The sequence below is a fragment of the Thunnus maccoyii genome, chromosome 1, assembly GCF_910596095.1.
Source record: "Thunnus maccoyii chromosome 1, fThuMac1.1, whole genome shotgun sequence".
Taxonomy (NCBI): Eukaryota; Metazoa; Chordata; class Actinopteri; order Scombriformes; family Scombridae; genus Thunnus; species Thunnus maccoyii.
In genome coordinates, this window is record NC_056533.1 from 21,258,657 (window position 1) to 21,271,927 (window position 13,271).

Here is a 13,271-nt window from a genome sequence, read left to right on the forward strand (position 1 = left end):
ACGGTGGCAGAAGCAAGGATATTATTTCAGCATCTTCTCTCGTAGTCTGGGCACCAGTAAGATTGCAGGGACAGTTCACATTTATGCCCCGTCACTGACATGATTTCTCATGCCTCTAGGCCAGCATCAGAGAGATTTTGTACAGTGGTGCTTCGCAAGCAGTGGTTGGTGAAGATTGTCTCGGTGCCAGCTGCACACATTTTTGTTACAGTGTAGCCCGGTTACTTGCCGACTGTTACAAAAATTATATTACCAGCAATTGACTACGTAACTAGAGAAAAGTCAGCATAATAGGTCACAAATAAAAATATGCAAGATAGCTAAAGTTACATCGTTAACTTATCATAGATTGTTGGTGGAGTTTGTCCACTTTGAATGGAGATAAAAGGCTGGTGGATTGGGTGGCAGCAACGAAAGGTATTTCTCCAACGAAGCGACAGGACACAGTAGGTTCCCTACTGCTCAAAGATAAATCCCTGTAGGCTCTTTGTTTCTTTGGTCGGCATCTTTGTGGTTTTTTGTGCATTCGTTGAATGACAGCGTTGCATATTTCTGACCATTCTCGTCCTGGCGGATGATAAATGATTCGGGCTTCAGTTGGCAGTGGCCCTCTTTAAATCTGCGTCCCATATGCAGCTGCACATTGAACCAGACTTTGTTGACAAGACCTTCAGGTGTGTTTGGATTCAGTGTCTGAGAGTGTTTGATTTTCTGAAAGTCTGCCTCCATTAACACTTGGTGGTGGGATGTTTTGTCGCGTCCTTCTCGGCAAAGTTTGTTCACTACTCCAACAAAAACGTTGTTGCCAGTGATAAAGTCGGGATCTTTCAACAGACGCTATGATTGGCTGATCAGTGGATCATTGATATATCGGTAAGCCCTGTACATAGGCCAACATGGCTGTTGAAACTATCGGGTTCACCTTTCACATTTTTCACAGTGGCATAAAACTGACAGAGAGCCTGGTTTAGCTCCATTTTGTTGATTGTTTTAAAATCAACAGCCAGATCATTCTCACCACACCAGGTCTGAAAACAGTGAACGGACCACAAAGTCTGTTTAACTGCCCCAGCTTTGTTTCTTGACTTTTCCAGCTCTTTAATTTCTCTCTCATTTCAGCATGTCTCCTTTCTTTTTTATCTTCATCCTCTATCCTGTCCGTCTCTTTTCCCCCACTCATCCACACTTCCCCCACCCAGTAAAATTCACAACAAAATCTGACATTTTGAAACAATTTGTATAGGTGGCTAATTGGTAGTCACAGGTGTATCTGCTATAGAGTATGTTACTACGGCTTCGAATGCAGCTCAGCCAATCATAATCAAGGAACTAACCATTTTATAAACTTAAATTCATAGTTTATCAAAGGATACAGACAAGATCTGTCTGTGTGCATTTTAGTTTTATGTTCCTCTCTACCATTCTGTGTGAACGGTTTTGCTTGTTCCCTGCAAAAACGATTTAAACTGAATATGAGCCATAGGGGAATATAAGTAGGCCTACCATTCCAGTTCCCATGACAGCTCATTGAAACTGGGGATTGAAGGATGTCCTCCATTTTTAAGATCAAACATCATGTCATAACAGGCCTTCTTAGGCTGCATTTACATCTACACCAACACACTACTCTGGAATTATCATCCACTGCATTATATACACACATTCTGACATTGTTTTTAATCTGTACATTCCAGATACATTGTATCTCTCCAATATAATATATAAATGTTTGATTGAAACAACTGCAGATTACAGCTCCCCCCATTCCTTTTGTTTACAGACGTGTTTCAGGGTTTCAAGACGGTTTAAAAGGAATGGGCTCTACAGAGCCAAATTGGATCTGGGTATGTAAATACTGCTCTGATGTTTAATGAGAAACAAAGTTAGCTAATTATAGCAGCTCTGAGAAACATGAGGAGGACAGTGGGAAATGTTTCCATCACTCCCTAGCTCTATAGATTACTGCCTAATTGCCTCAATCGAATCAGGCGGAGACATTAGCCAGAGAGGCAGAGAGTGAGAGAGAGAAACATGGGGATGGGGCTGATTACACATATCCGTCGGTGGCTCTTTAGATAATCCAGCAGAGGACCAGCAAGTCAGGCTCTCTGACATAGCATGAGCCTGTCTGTCTTCTTTAGTCTGTATGTCCCACGTGTTGTGATCCCCTCCCCCAGTGCAGTTATGAAGGTGAGGATAGCAGAGTACTGTATTCTCTCCTGCCACGCCAGCCAGCTGTAGAGGTGATTCATACTCCTGAGCGGAAGTTTTTCAACTATAATTACATGTAATTCTGACACATGTTTATGCTTGATTTTACCAGACAGCTTCTCCACTAATGACAAAGTAGTACATAACATCCTCCCAAACATTTGTTACAACAATATTTTTCTACCTTATTATTGTATGTTGTAATTTTAAGTACTGGGTGGAAAAAAACATGCAGTGCTAGTTTGGCTGACCTGTTGAGAGGCTGAGAGAATAGTTTCTTTCCTTTTACAACAAATGCTGCACTATTATCTGCTTTGTGAAATATCAGGAATGTAACAGAGTGAAACTGAGGACAAACAGCACAATGAAATGCGGGTGTTTTAAGAATGTCCTGATGCTGTGAAGCCCAGCTCATCTTTTCTCTCATTTATTTATGTCTCTGTGGAAATGTTGAGGAGGGGAGGAAACTGACTTGTTTACTTTACTTCTGTTAATTCCTCTTAATGTTGGTGCAGGAATAAAAAGGATATATTCTTGCGTATGGCCGTTAAATGTGTGTCCCGCTTATGTTTTGTCGGCAGGGTGAGGGGAATAAGAAGCTCCATTGGATCTGTTTCGTCCTCAGAGCACAGTGATATTGAGGTCAGCTGTCCAAAATGATCTCATGTTAAGGAATCGGCGAGTCAGCAGGGTCAGAGCAGAACCGCCATGACGACACTTTCTCCACGGTGATAACGCTGCCCTCCTTTCCCTCCCCTTCACTTCCTCTGCATGGGAACAGCAAAGAGTAGTCTGAACCGTGTCTGTGCCCATTACTCTGGAGCAGAATGGTACTGCCTTTGTCTTCTCACAGAACCAGGCTCAGAAATCAGGTGAAGATGGTCTTGGTTAAGATTAATTGGATCTTTACAGCTCTGATGATCCAGAGCTACTATGGCTAATCCTTCCATCTTCGTTAATCCTAAACAAACATCTGAACTGCTGAAAATAGCCAACAGAAAATAGCTGTTTCCTGGATGTCGTGGCGGTGTAAACGAGTGCCTGAACAATCCTTCCCCACAGTTTCCCAGGCTGAATGCCATGAGGCATTGCGTAGGAACTGCATGTAAGAATTCTGTGTGGGGAACCCAGACCCCAGCAGATTCCTTTTTAACTGTTCCGTTGGGAAAGTAGGCACTGTAAACAGATAATGGCGCTCATGCAGAAACGGCCCGGAAGTGGGAGGTCTGACTTGTTCAGACATTAAGCATGGGCACTCTGGGTGTGAATCTTTGGAAAGACATGCAGGCGTGAGCTGGGCATTTTCCATCAATGTTGCTGCTCATTTACATTCCCCCTCTCTCTTCCATTGGGTTCAGTGTAGACTTGGTTATACGGATAAAATACCGATAGTTGGGCTTATCAGTTGTGGAGCCGAAGCGTAGTTAGCAGAGCTTCAAAAATGTGTTTGTGTTGCTCTCAGGTCATGTGCGTCAGTCTTAAGTGACTGTCTATAAGCAGGCTACAGCTCATATCTCTTTTCTATCCTAAAAATCAGTCACATATGACCTGGCACTTTCTCACTCTCACGCTACTTTCTCAATCCTTCTCTCTGTCTCCCCTTCCCCTCCCACACACACATGTTCCCATAATTTATGGCTGCCGGGTCCTTGATCAATTGATAGCAGGGAATCCTTTGGTAAATAGAGTTTTAGACACATTGCCAATAGACCTGGGCTATTGATTGGAGTGTAAATTAAAAACTTAATCAGGTCTTTGAGATAAGATTTATCTCCGCCCCAAGCAAATTACAGGGCTGACTTGGAGACATAAAGGCAGGCTGGTGGGCAGAAGAGCACTGCCCCTTCATGGGTGCCAGAGCTGTGGATGTGGCCACGATTCTCTGTCTCGTTCTCGTTTCACTACTGGTGGTATTCCCCACCATTTCTAGGCTCACTTCCCTCTTGTGGAATAGAGACTTGAAGACTTTGAGTGTTGACATAATGGATGAAGGCTTTTCTTGTAGTCTTTAGTTAGAACAAGACTGACTTAGACTAATACACTTTAAAGCATCTGGTAGACATATTTATCCACTATGTCTTATTGTTCCATGATGCCCTTTTAGTATGGCTGACCCAAGTGGGAAGTAGTTTTATTTCTTTATCATTTTGTTCTGTTTAGCAGGTTGTCTTGTTCAGTCTTGTCAATATTCCCTCTCTATCCCACTCTTTCTCTCTCTCTCTCTATTTCTCACTGTGTTTAATCACTTGCATTCATTGCAGCCTGTGATGAAATATGTAAATCATTACAACCAGCTTTTATTTCTTCAATAATATTCTCATCTTGTTGAGGTCATTTTACACCACAGTAAATTCATGCACATTCATACGCACATGCAGTGTTGTCTATATTTTATATGTATTAAGACAATCCTTGGGATTGCACATTGATCAGTGTATGGATTTCCACAGTAATTGCTGAGGGAAATTTTCTCTGTCTCTACTCTTCTTCATTATTAATATTGGGAAATGGGTATACATTCAAAATGTCTCTGAGTATAATTTCAGTTTAAAATAACGAGAGCACTTTTAATTCATTCCATCTAATACCGAGTAGCATGCATACTGAGAACAGGGCTTTCCTCAGGTTTCACAGATAAGAAAGACACTCACTAAGGATCCTGGCATAGGTACCTCACAGGTATCTGTCTGGATCTTTTAGTCGGTAATTAAAACATACATTTTTTCCCCTTGTGATTAAGGCTGGTATTAGGCTCCTCTCAGGGATTATAGGACTTCCCATTATCTTTGGTTATAGTCCTCATATACAGAAGCCATAGAAATGACATTGACCCAGAGAGAGAGACAGACAGCGAGAGAGGAAGACAGAGAGCACACAGTTCAGGAGGTCACAAGTCCATTACCAGATAACCATAAATATATAAAAATGCACAGCACCGCTTCAGACTATTGTATTGTTGGTGAATATATGGATTTCATTTTGGGTTTGTGAAATGCTGTTTAAGTGTTATAAGGTCCCCGAAAGAGCCATGCAGCCTAACCCATCCAGTAGCTACATAATGGTGGCCAACCTTTCTCTTTGTCTAGTTGTGGGGGAGGCTCAGACCATCAGTAATAAGCTTTTTGCCTGATAAGCCCGGAAAATACTCGTTTAGTTAGTGAAAGTGCAGAGGGATCCTGGCCTGATAAACCCGCTGTTTCCTTCTGTAATACCCAACAGCTAAAATCAATAGTTGGGATAATTCTCCCGCTAGTCGTCCAGTCTCCTTTATCTGCAGCCTTCCTCAACCTATGTACATGGGGGTGGTGGTTAGCTGAAGTATGCCTCTGTGTATATGAGAGGTTATACAGTTAAACTTGCATATAACTTTGCTTTTTGTGAATGTTGCCTTCATTTATCTTAACTGCTGTTTTCAGTGCCACAGTGGATAGGATTGAAGCACTACTGCCAAATGCTTGCTTTGAACCTCTGATGTTTTCCAACTGTTCACTGCCCAGTGTGCCAGTGTCATGTGGGAAGCTCATTTTGCTACAGAGTTCACTGGATGGTCATGGTCATTTTATTGGTGTAAGAGTGATCATAATACAGTGAGTCCAGCTCCTAGCAATCAGCTCAGGTGTGTTTCAGAATGAATGCATGTATAAATCTGGTGGGAGGAAGTGGCTGTCAGCACTAATTCAGCCTGGCTAAGAGCTCTGTGCTCTGTCAACACAAGCTCTATGTTCTGACACAGGTGCTTGATTAGGCTTAAAAATACAGCACAGGTAGTGCCTCAGACATAGCCAAAGGTTCCGAAAAAGACATGTGAGAGGTCTGTCATAGATTTATGATGGGAGTGTGTTTGATTACCCTGTTGAAGGTTATGGGCCAAAACATGCAAGTTTTTAAATACATTACTTCCTCCCTTCCTCATGTACCTTGATAGTAGGTGAAGTTGCGTTAGAACTCCTATTCAAAGTGCGTGAGTTTTATCAGGCATGGTAAAGACTACAGAATTTCCCCCACATCACAACTCCACTTTTCCACTTTAGCCAGTGTTATCATTTTGCTGGCAGGCTCTCCCAGAGTTAGTTTCTGTGTAATCTCTCAGGCCATCATAGCGCTGCTGTAAAATACGGCCTCAGGTGTTAGTAGGCAGGGTGGTTAGCCTGCGACACCGTTACCTAAAGTGCAGTGTATTAAAAAGCAGTCAGGGCCCTGGATCACAGTATATCACAAGGGAGAGGCAGCGATAAGGCCTGCCTGCCCGCCTGCAGATCAATGAAGGTTACTGACATCATATCACAAAGTGAAAGTGAGTGCTGCACCCCTAGCTATTTATCAGCAGTGGATCGGACATGAAAGAGGTGGAGGAGAGAGAGGATGAGACAGGACAGCACTTTTCCCCCGTGTTGGGGGCTCAAGCCCTGACTCCTCCTCCCCTACCCTGTCTCTGACTCCTCCCCTCCTATATGGCAATAGCAAGGAGGCTAGGAGGATATATAATATAGAGGCAGTGGAGTACTAAGACTGAATGAGATTGAAGTCAGGAAAGTTGACAGTGGAAACTTTCCCTGATATTTCAGCACAGGCAACAACACATGACTTTTTATTTCTTGTGTTCTCTGTGTTTCTCTTTCACTTCCTGCCTCTCTATTTGTGTAGATCGATTTGGTTGTGTTAAAGTACTTCAAATGTCCTTGATTATCAATTGGATTCAAACATTTCTATTTGAAAATTTTGATCACCATTGTTGATATTGAACCTTGGTCCCACTCTAATTTTCATCCTGTAATCTGCAGCCACCTGAGGCACTACGGGTCCATAGATTTTAGTTGTTATATGACACAAAGTCAGCATTGAGACAGAAACACAAGGTAGCTTTAACCGCTGTAAACTTATCAATAACCCCATTTTCTTCCTCTCTTTAGCTTTCTGCAGGTTTATTGGTTTATTGCATTATATATCATAAAGCCCCCATTCTCCTCACTTATGTCTGTATTAGTATGGTAGTATTGAGCTGTGTGTATGTGCAAATGCACTTTCGCGTGTCCATGTGTAGGAGATCATGCTTACAGGTACGGCATGAGTTCCATTTATCAGCTGCCCGGGGCACAATGTGGAGGATTTCCCCCAATGGGTTAGTGTGTAACTGCTCTGTCAATACATGCTTGTCAAGGCTGGGAGAGTGTGTGGGGGGGAAGGCCCCTCACTCCAACGCACTGAAGCCACTTATTGAGCAGCCAATAGCTATTTACCTCTTGACGGTGGCAGGCAAAGAGAGAGCCTAGCCCGGCAAGAGGAACTCTGTGGCTCATTCCCTACTCCCAGGACTTGACTGCTACTAGCTTGCTCTGAACCAAGCCCATCCTGAGCCAGGAAGCAGAACCAGTGGCTCAGACAGGAGACAGGGAGGTCTGTGTTTATGTGGAGCAGGTTGTCCTCTCCTGGCTCCTGGTCTTTGCAGGTCCTGGCTGTGTGCGCAGCTTGCTGCTGTAAAGCCCTGCTTCCTCTCTGGAATCTCAGTGTTGACAGAGAGCATCTGGGCCCTGGGAGAGCTTCCAGCCTGCTGGGTCCACACATGTACACACACACAGAGGGAGGGATGGAAGGGGGAGAGTATGAGAGGTAGACCACGGGTTTCAGTTAATATGCTGTAGGCCATCTCTGTTTATCCTTTCTAATAGTAAGGATGATGTCGTGCCCATTGACCTGCACATGGACATGTCTTTCAGTCTGTGACCCTCCTTTTTTGCTGCAAGCACCTAAATGTGGTGTTTTATTAATGGGTGTTTTGATGGGTGTACCTTTTGATTCTCACCTGCTTTGATTTAACAAAGAAAAGAATGTTTTTGAGGAGGTGTTCATCTTTCCCTCTTCTTTTGTTTTCTTAGACCTTCTTGCTCTGGTGAAAATCCCCCTTTTTTGTGGGCTGTGTAGATCCCTGCGCTGTGTGTTGGAGTTGTGGGTAGCCTGTCAGGACATGTCCCATATACCTGAGTCACAGATGGATTAGTTAACCCTCGCAGTACTATTGAGTCTGCCAAACCATGCACAGCTGGGGTTTAGCAGAAAGACGGAGTAGAAGGAAAAGGAAGGAAAAAGGTTAGCCTCTACAGTTCAAAATGTGCCACATATAACCATCAATTTAATTTAACAGGCTTTATGACCTAAAGAGGTGTCCCTTTGCAGCCAAATTGTATATGTATTTCATGTATATTAAACCGAAAAGAGATGTCAATTCTGCACAAAGTAAGCCATACAAGAGCAGCACAGTGAGATGCCCCGCTGTTAAAGAGCAGCTGTCCAAACAAAGCGAGGGGAAAAAGAACAAGAAAAACACATTATATCAACATTTAACAACAGTTGCTCTGTAATCTGGTATTACTTCCACAAGCAAAGGAGGGGCCTGTGTCAGGCCAAAGTGAACTTGGATACTGTTGTGGCAGGAGGAAGCCAAGTGCTTTCGAGAGGTTAACCCAAGATGTGAAGGTCTACAGACTCATCTTAATCCAGGAGGCTTGTACTTAATCGCTTTTGATGTGCATGTGAACATGACTCGCTTCAACATTCCAGCCCTGACCATACCAGGTTCAGAAGACCAGGGCAAGGCTGAGCAAAGAGGAGGGGTTGAGGGGTATGGGGTTGTGGGGGTGGCTTCAGCTTGCACTAATTGGTTGCCAGGCTTGTCTGCCTGGGGCAAAAGGAATACCCTGCCCTCAACCCACCTCCCCCAATGTCTTCCAACTGTCCTCTTCCAAACTCCCTTTCTTTTCTAGGCCCTCCTGTGTCCCCACAATTTAGCATGTGTCTGTATGCGTGCTTGTCTGTGCACGTGCATGTACGTGCTACACTGTGTAAGCTGGCACATTATTAAGGGGAATTCCAGTGAAAGAAAGAAGTTGAACAGAGAAGGGTCTGTCCCCTGGGTCTGTGGTGGGTGGCATCCTAGCATTCTTCTTTGTGTGTGATTTCTGCCCACAGTGACCCTGTGTATCTCTCTGGCCCATTCAGTGTTATATGGCTGCATGATAGCACATAAAACTACTATATGGAGCATGAGAACTCCCATCTGCCTTGAGTTCACTGAACTTATTGTGGAGGTTTGCGAAGACTTGGAACTGTTGTCAAGTCAGGCTTGGGGAGACTAAGTTAGAGAGATTTGGCTGAGGCGGACTAGGGCTTTGCAGCTAGGCAGTCATCCAGAGTGACAGAGCACAAAGATGGAAAGGGAAAGACGAGGGTAATAGGAGCGACGGGGGATTAACAAATGAGAAGTCATGACTTGGCATCTGCGAGTGTAGTTCACACACAGACACACACAATCACTTACACACACACACTTTGGTACAGCGAGGAAAAAAGGCTGGCACACTGTAACATCTTGCCAAAGCATTGGAGTGAAGTGCAGGCTGTGCGTGTGCCTCTTCCTGTTTTGTCCCTGCATATGTGTGTGTGTGCGTGTGTATGCTGTAGAGTGGTTCAGGTGCGGTTAATGTTGGCACAAGATCTTCAGGCCCGCGGCAATAAACAACGGAGCAGGCAGGAGGCCAGATGCAACTCTACAAACTTTTAACCTCTCCCTAAGCTAATCCCTCGCCACACTAGTAACTCTTTCTTTTTTTAACTCATTCTTTCACCTCTCACTCTCTCTCTGTTCTTTATTTCTCCTCCCACTGCCTTCTCTTCTTTCTTTCTTTCTTTCTTTCTCTCTCTCTCTCCTTTAGTCCCACTCTCCTTTTAAGTGAAGTCAGTGTGCTGACCTCTAAATAAAGGCTGGAACACTACAGCTGTTACCAACTTCAAACAGCCAATGGCTCAGAGTGGAGCCTGTGCGGGTGTTAGGTGTAGAAATAATGTGCCTATTAAAACGAACTTAGAGCCCTCTTTACTCTCAAGGCTCCCTGGGTCTAAGTTGACCACCCCAAACCTTGCTTGGTACTTACTTCAGCTCAGCCGAGACAATCACAGTGCAACCAGCCCTAACCCAGCTCAGTGTGAGATAAAGACTGGGCTAAGACAAAGACACTGTTCATTTTGAGTCCATAGTATCTTTATAATTTATACTCTTTGCTATGATCTTTCCGTGGTGGAAGGCAGTAATAAATGGTCATCTACACTTCTTCACATTAGGCGCCAGTTTGATCATTTGACTGGACGTCACTTAATGTGGCCTCGTGCAAAACCGTTGAGGCCCCCAAATTATACACATGTGGTTAGTTCTCTGCTCAACACCGTGCTTTTATATTTCTTTTTCCTGGCACACACAACAGGTAAAAGCAAAAAGGAATAAAGAAAAGTAAGTTCACCGGGGTGCAATAAAGTTTTTAAACAAATGAATATGTGCTGGTCAGAGTTGCTATTAGTTAGATCTAGATCAGTGGAAAAAGTTAACCTCTGTATCCATGGAACAAGCTGACAAAATCCAGGTCTGGTTCACAATGAATCATCCACCTCAAGCCCATATTAATAGAACTTGTAAAAATAGAAGCTGTCTTTTATCCAAACACTAGCAGAATGTCTTTATGATAGAAAGACTCAGCCAGAACCAAAATGGAAAGCATCAGGATTAGTCACCTCACTCCCATATTTGTTGCTTCTTGTTATAGAGGGAAGGGCTGGCTTCCCTTTTTCTGTGTGTTTCCTATGGATCCCATTGCTTATCATAGCCCCTTATTTACTTAGGGCACAAGCTACATATAAAAAATAGGTAATAAGTCATTACCTCACTTCAAGTGTAATTCAATAATTAAATGACAATGTAGTACTTTTTGTAGTAAGAATGAATCCAAGTTCAGAACACCAAAATACTGTCCAGTGCATGATTTTAATTATGTTCTAATGTTTCTGTGTAGTAAACCATACTCATTGCCTTCAAACCTAAATTAGATGTTATAAAGTAGTTGTTATGACATTTGTATGTCATCCTTGCTGCATATTATCTACTACACATCTTTTCTTGAAAACTGGTACTTGTGTGTGTATGTTTTGTGTGTACGTGTGCCTGTGTCTGTGTTTATCCCTTGAGAAAAATAATTACAAGTTGTACGGGTTGTCATTACGAGCTCGGCTGTCCGGCCTTCCCCCTGACTGCATGGCTGCAGTAGGTTAATTACATGTCTGATGTAGATGATGTCACCATGTTGGCAACTCTTCTCAGGATTATGGACACAGACTTGCTTAAGATGAGCCGGACTGGGTCTTGATACTCCCCAAGTTGGAACAGCCGCTTTAGGTTTTTCCCGTTTTTGTATGTCATTCTAATTTTAAAAACATGTTTCAAAGAGAGGACATGTCCACCCCCATTATTTTAGGGCTGTCCTGTCATCTTTCCCAGAGAAACAACATCTCTGTTTATAGCCCTCTTCCTCCTGATGATTAGTGTATCTCAGATTTAATTTATTAGTACTGTTCATGTGGTTATTTAACTTGCCTGTTGAAAAATAGATAAGGAGCTCTACAGCTCAAACAAGAATGGACTTGTGCCAAAAAAGATATAGGAAAAAAATATCTGTGTGTTTGTGTTATGTGACTCACATTATACTCAAAATATCCCATGGACCATTTCTGAAAGGTTACAGGTAATACAGGGGACATTTCAAAAGTTGAAGGGAGTATTAAAAAGATACAGGTTGCTCTTGTTTGGAAAGCAGTAGAGTAATATTATTGAAACAGGAGTAGGACACGTAGAACACATTCCAGGCTGAAGTGGGTGAATGAGCAAGTCTAGGAATGGACATAACATTCCTTCTGGAACACCTGAGAGGTTAGGCGAATGGTGACTGCAAGGTAAGAGAATGCTGAGTGCAAATCTCTGTCGACAAGTTGTGCCTCCTGCTCTGCTCCACCTGGGGAATGTGTTACCTAATGGGCCACAAAACTGCCTGGAGACCACAGCTCTCTTATCGCTGATATTAGATGACCCTGCAAAAAAACAGGAATCCATCATGAGGAATAAGACCCTTGCAGAAAAGTAGGATTGAAGGCTTTTCATTTTTTTCTGTGGACAGAAGGAAAGAATGGTAGGTAATGTTATCTTGTTCACAGTTACAAGAATCCTGCTTGCAGAGGCTATGGGTTTCGAGTTTCTAATATGTATATAAAGTTTCACTGCACAATGGATCTTTTGTCTAGAGCAAACTGAACACTCCCCCTCCTTCTTTTCCTCCCTTCTCTTGTAAAAAAATGCATTCATGTGCTTGTGGGGCTGTGAGGACTCAGGTTTCTGTTATCTTTGTGTGCCATGTCGTCACTCGCCCCTGCGAGCTGAAATGTGCATCTTGCACAGGCAGGCGCGCTGCCAGGGCTGCTTCCAGCCATGGATTAGGGAGAATCCAGGAAACAACGGACTCCTGACAAAACAGCAGCATGACAGGTAACTGAAGTTGCACTGGGGAGAGAGGAGGCAGACGATAATTACAGAGCTTTTTGTTTTCTGGGCACTCTTAGCTGGCTACTTAAGTGCCTGATCTGAAATCTGTGCCTTGTAATTACAGTAGTGGGCCCCATTAGGGCAAAGGTCTTGGTGGGGATTATTCTCCTTCTCTTCTTTCCTCTGTGTATGTATGTGTGTGTGTGTGTGTGGGTGTGTGTGTGCATGTGTGTGTGAGACCTCCCTACCTCCTCCTGCGTCATGCAAAAACCACAGCAGTCAGGACAGAAGGAGGAGCAGGAATTAGCCTTCTCCTTGTCTGAAATGTCTTGTGTGCACAGTCACATTCACACTTGCTGCCTGATCCCAGAGCCACTGAGATGACAGTACCATGACCTGTACTTAGTGTGTCTGCCTTTCCTTCTCCCCTCCTCCCTCTCCCTTTCTCCAGCTCCATAATACCTCTGCTCCTGGTGCTGACGCTGAGAGATTTGTGTTGATTATGACAGGGTTGTCACAGTGATGAGTGTGCGGTGTGGCGTGTGTCATGTCGAGTTGACAAGGACTTTTGGCATGGTGTCTGTGGGGATGGGTTGTGGCTCCAGGTGAAGCTGGCCTAAACACCATCAGAACTGTGTCACCAGGTTGATGGAAGAATGCCAAGAGATTTACTTGTGGAGTTCAGAGGATAAACCTTGGCAAAGCTTTG

The 13,271-nt window shown here is 43.6% G+C and overlaps 1 protein-coding gene across 3 annotated transcripts in view; it reads left to right on the top strand.

The window, feature by feature from the left end:
• zfhx3b (zinc finger homeobox 3b) overlaps positions 1–13,271 on the top strand; it is a 344,746-nt gene that overhangs the window by 219,214 nt on the left and 112,261 nt on the right. The window contains exon 1 of one of the 3 annotated variants that reach the window (XM_042398099.1): positions 3,019–3,083. The exons of the other annotated variants lie outside the window; for them this stretch is intronic. The gene's annotated coding sequence lies outside the window, so the exon portion shown is untranslated. Of the gene's footprint in view, positions 1–3,018; positions 3,084–13,271 lie in introns of those variants that run through there. 3 annotated transcript variants of the gene reach the window in all.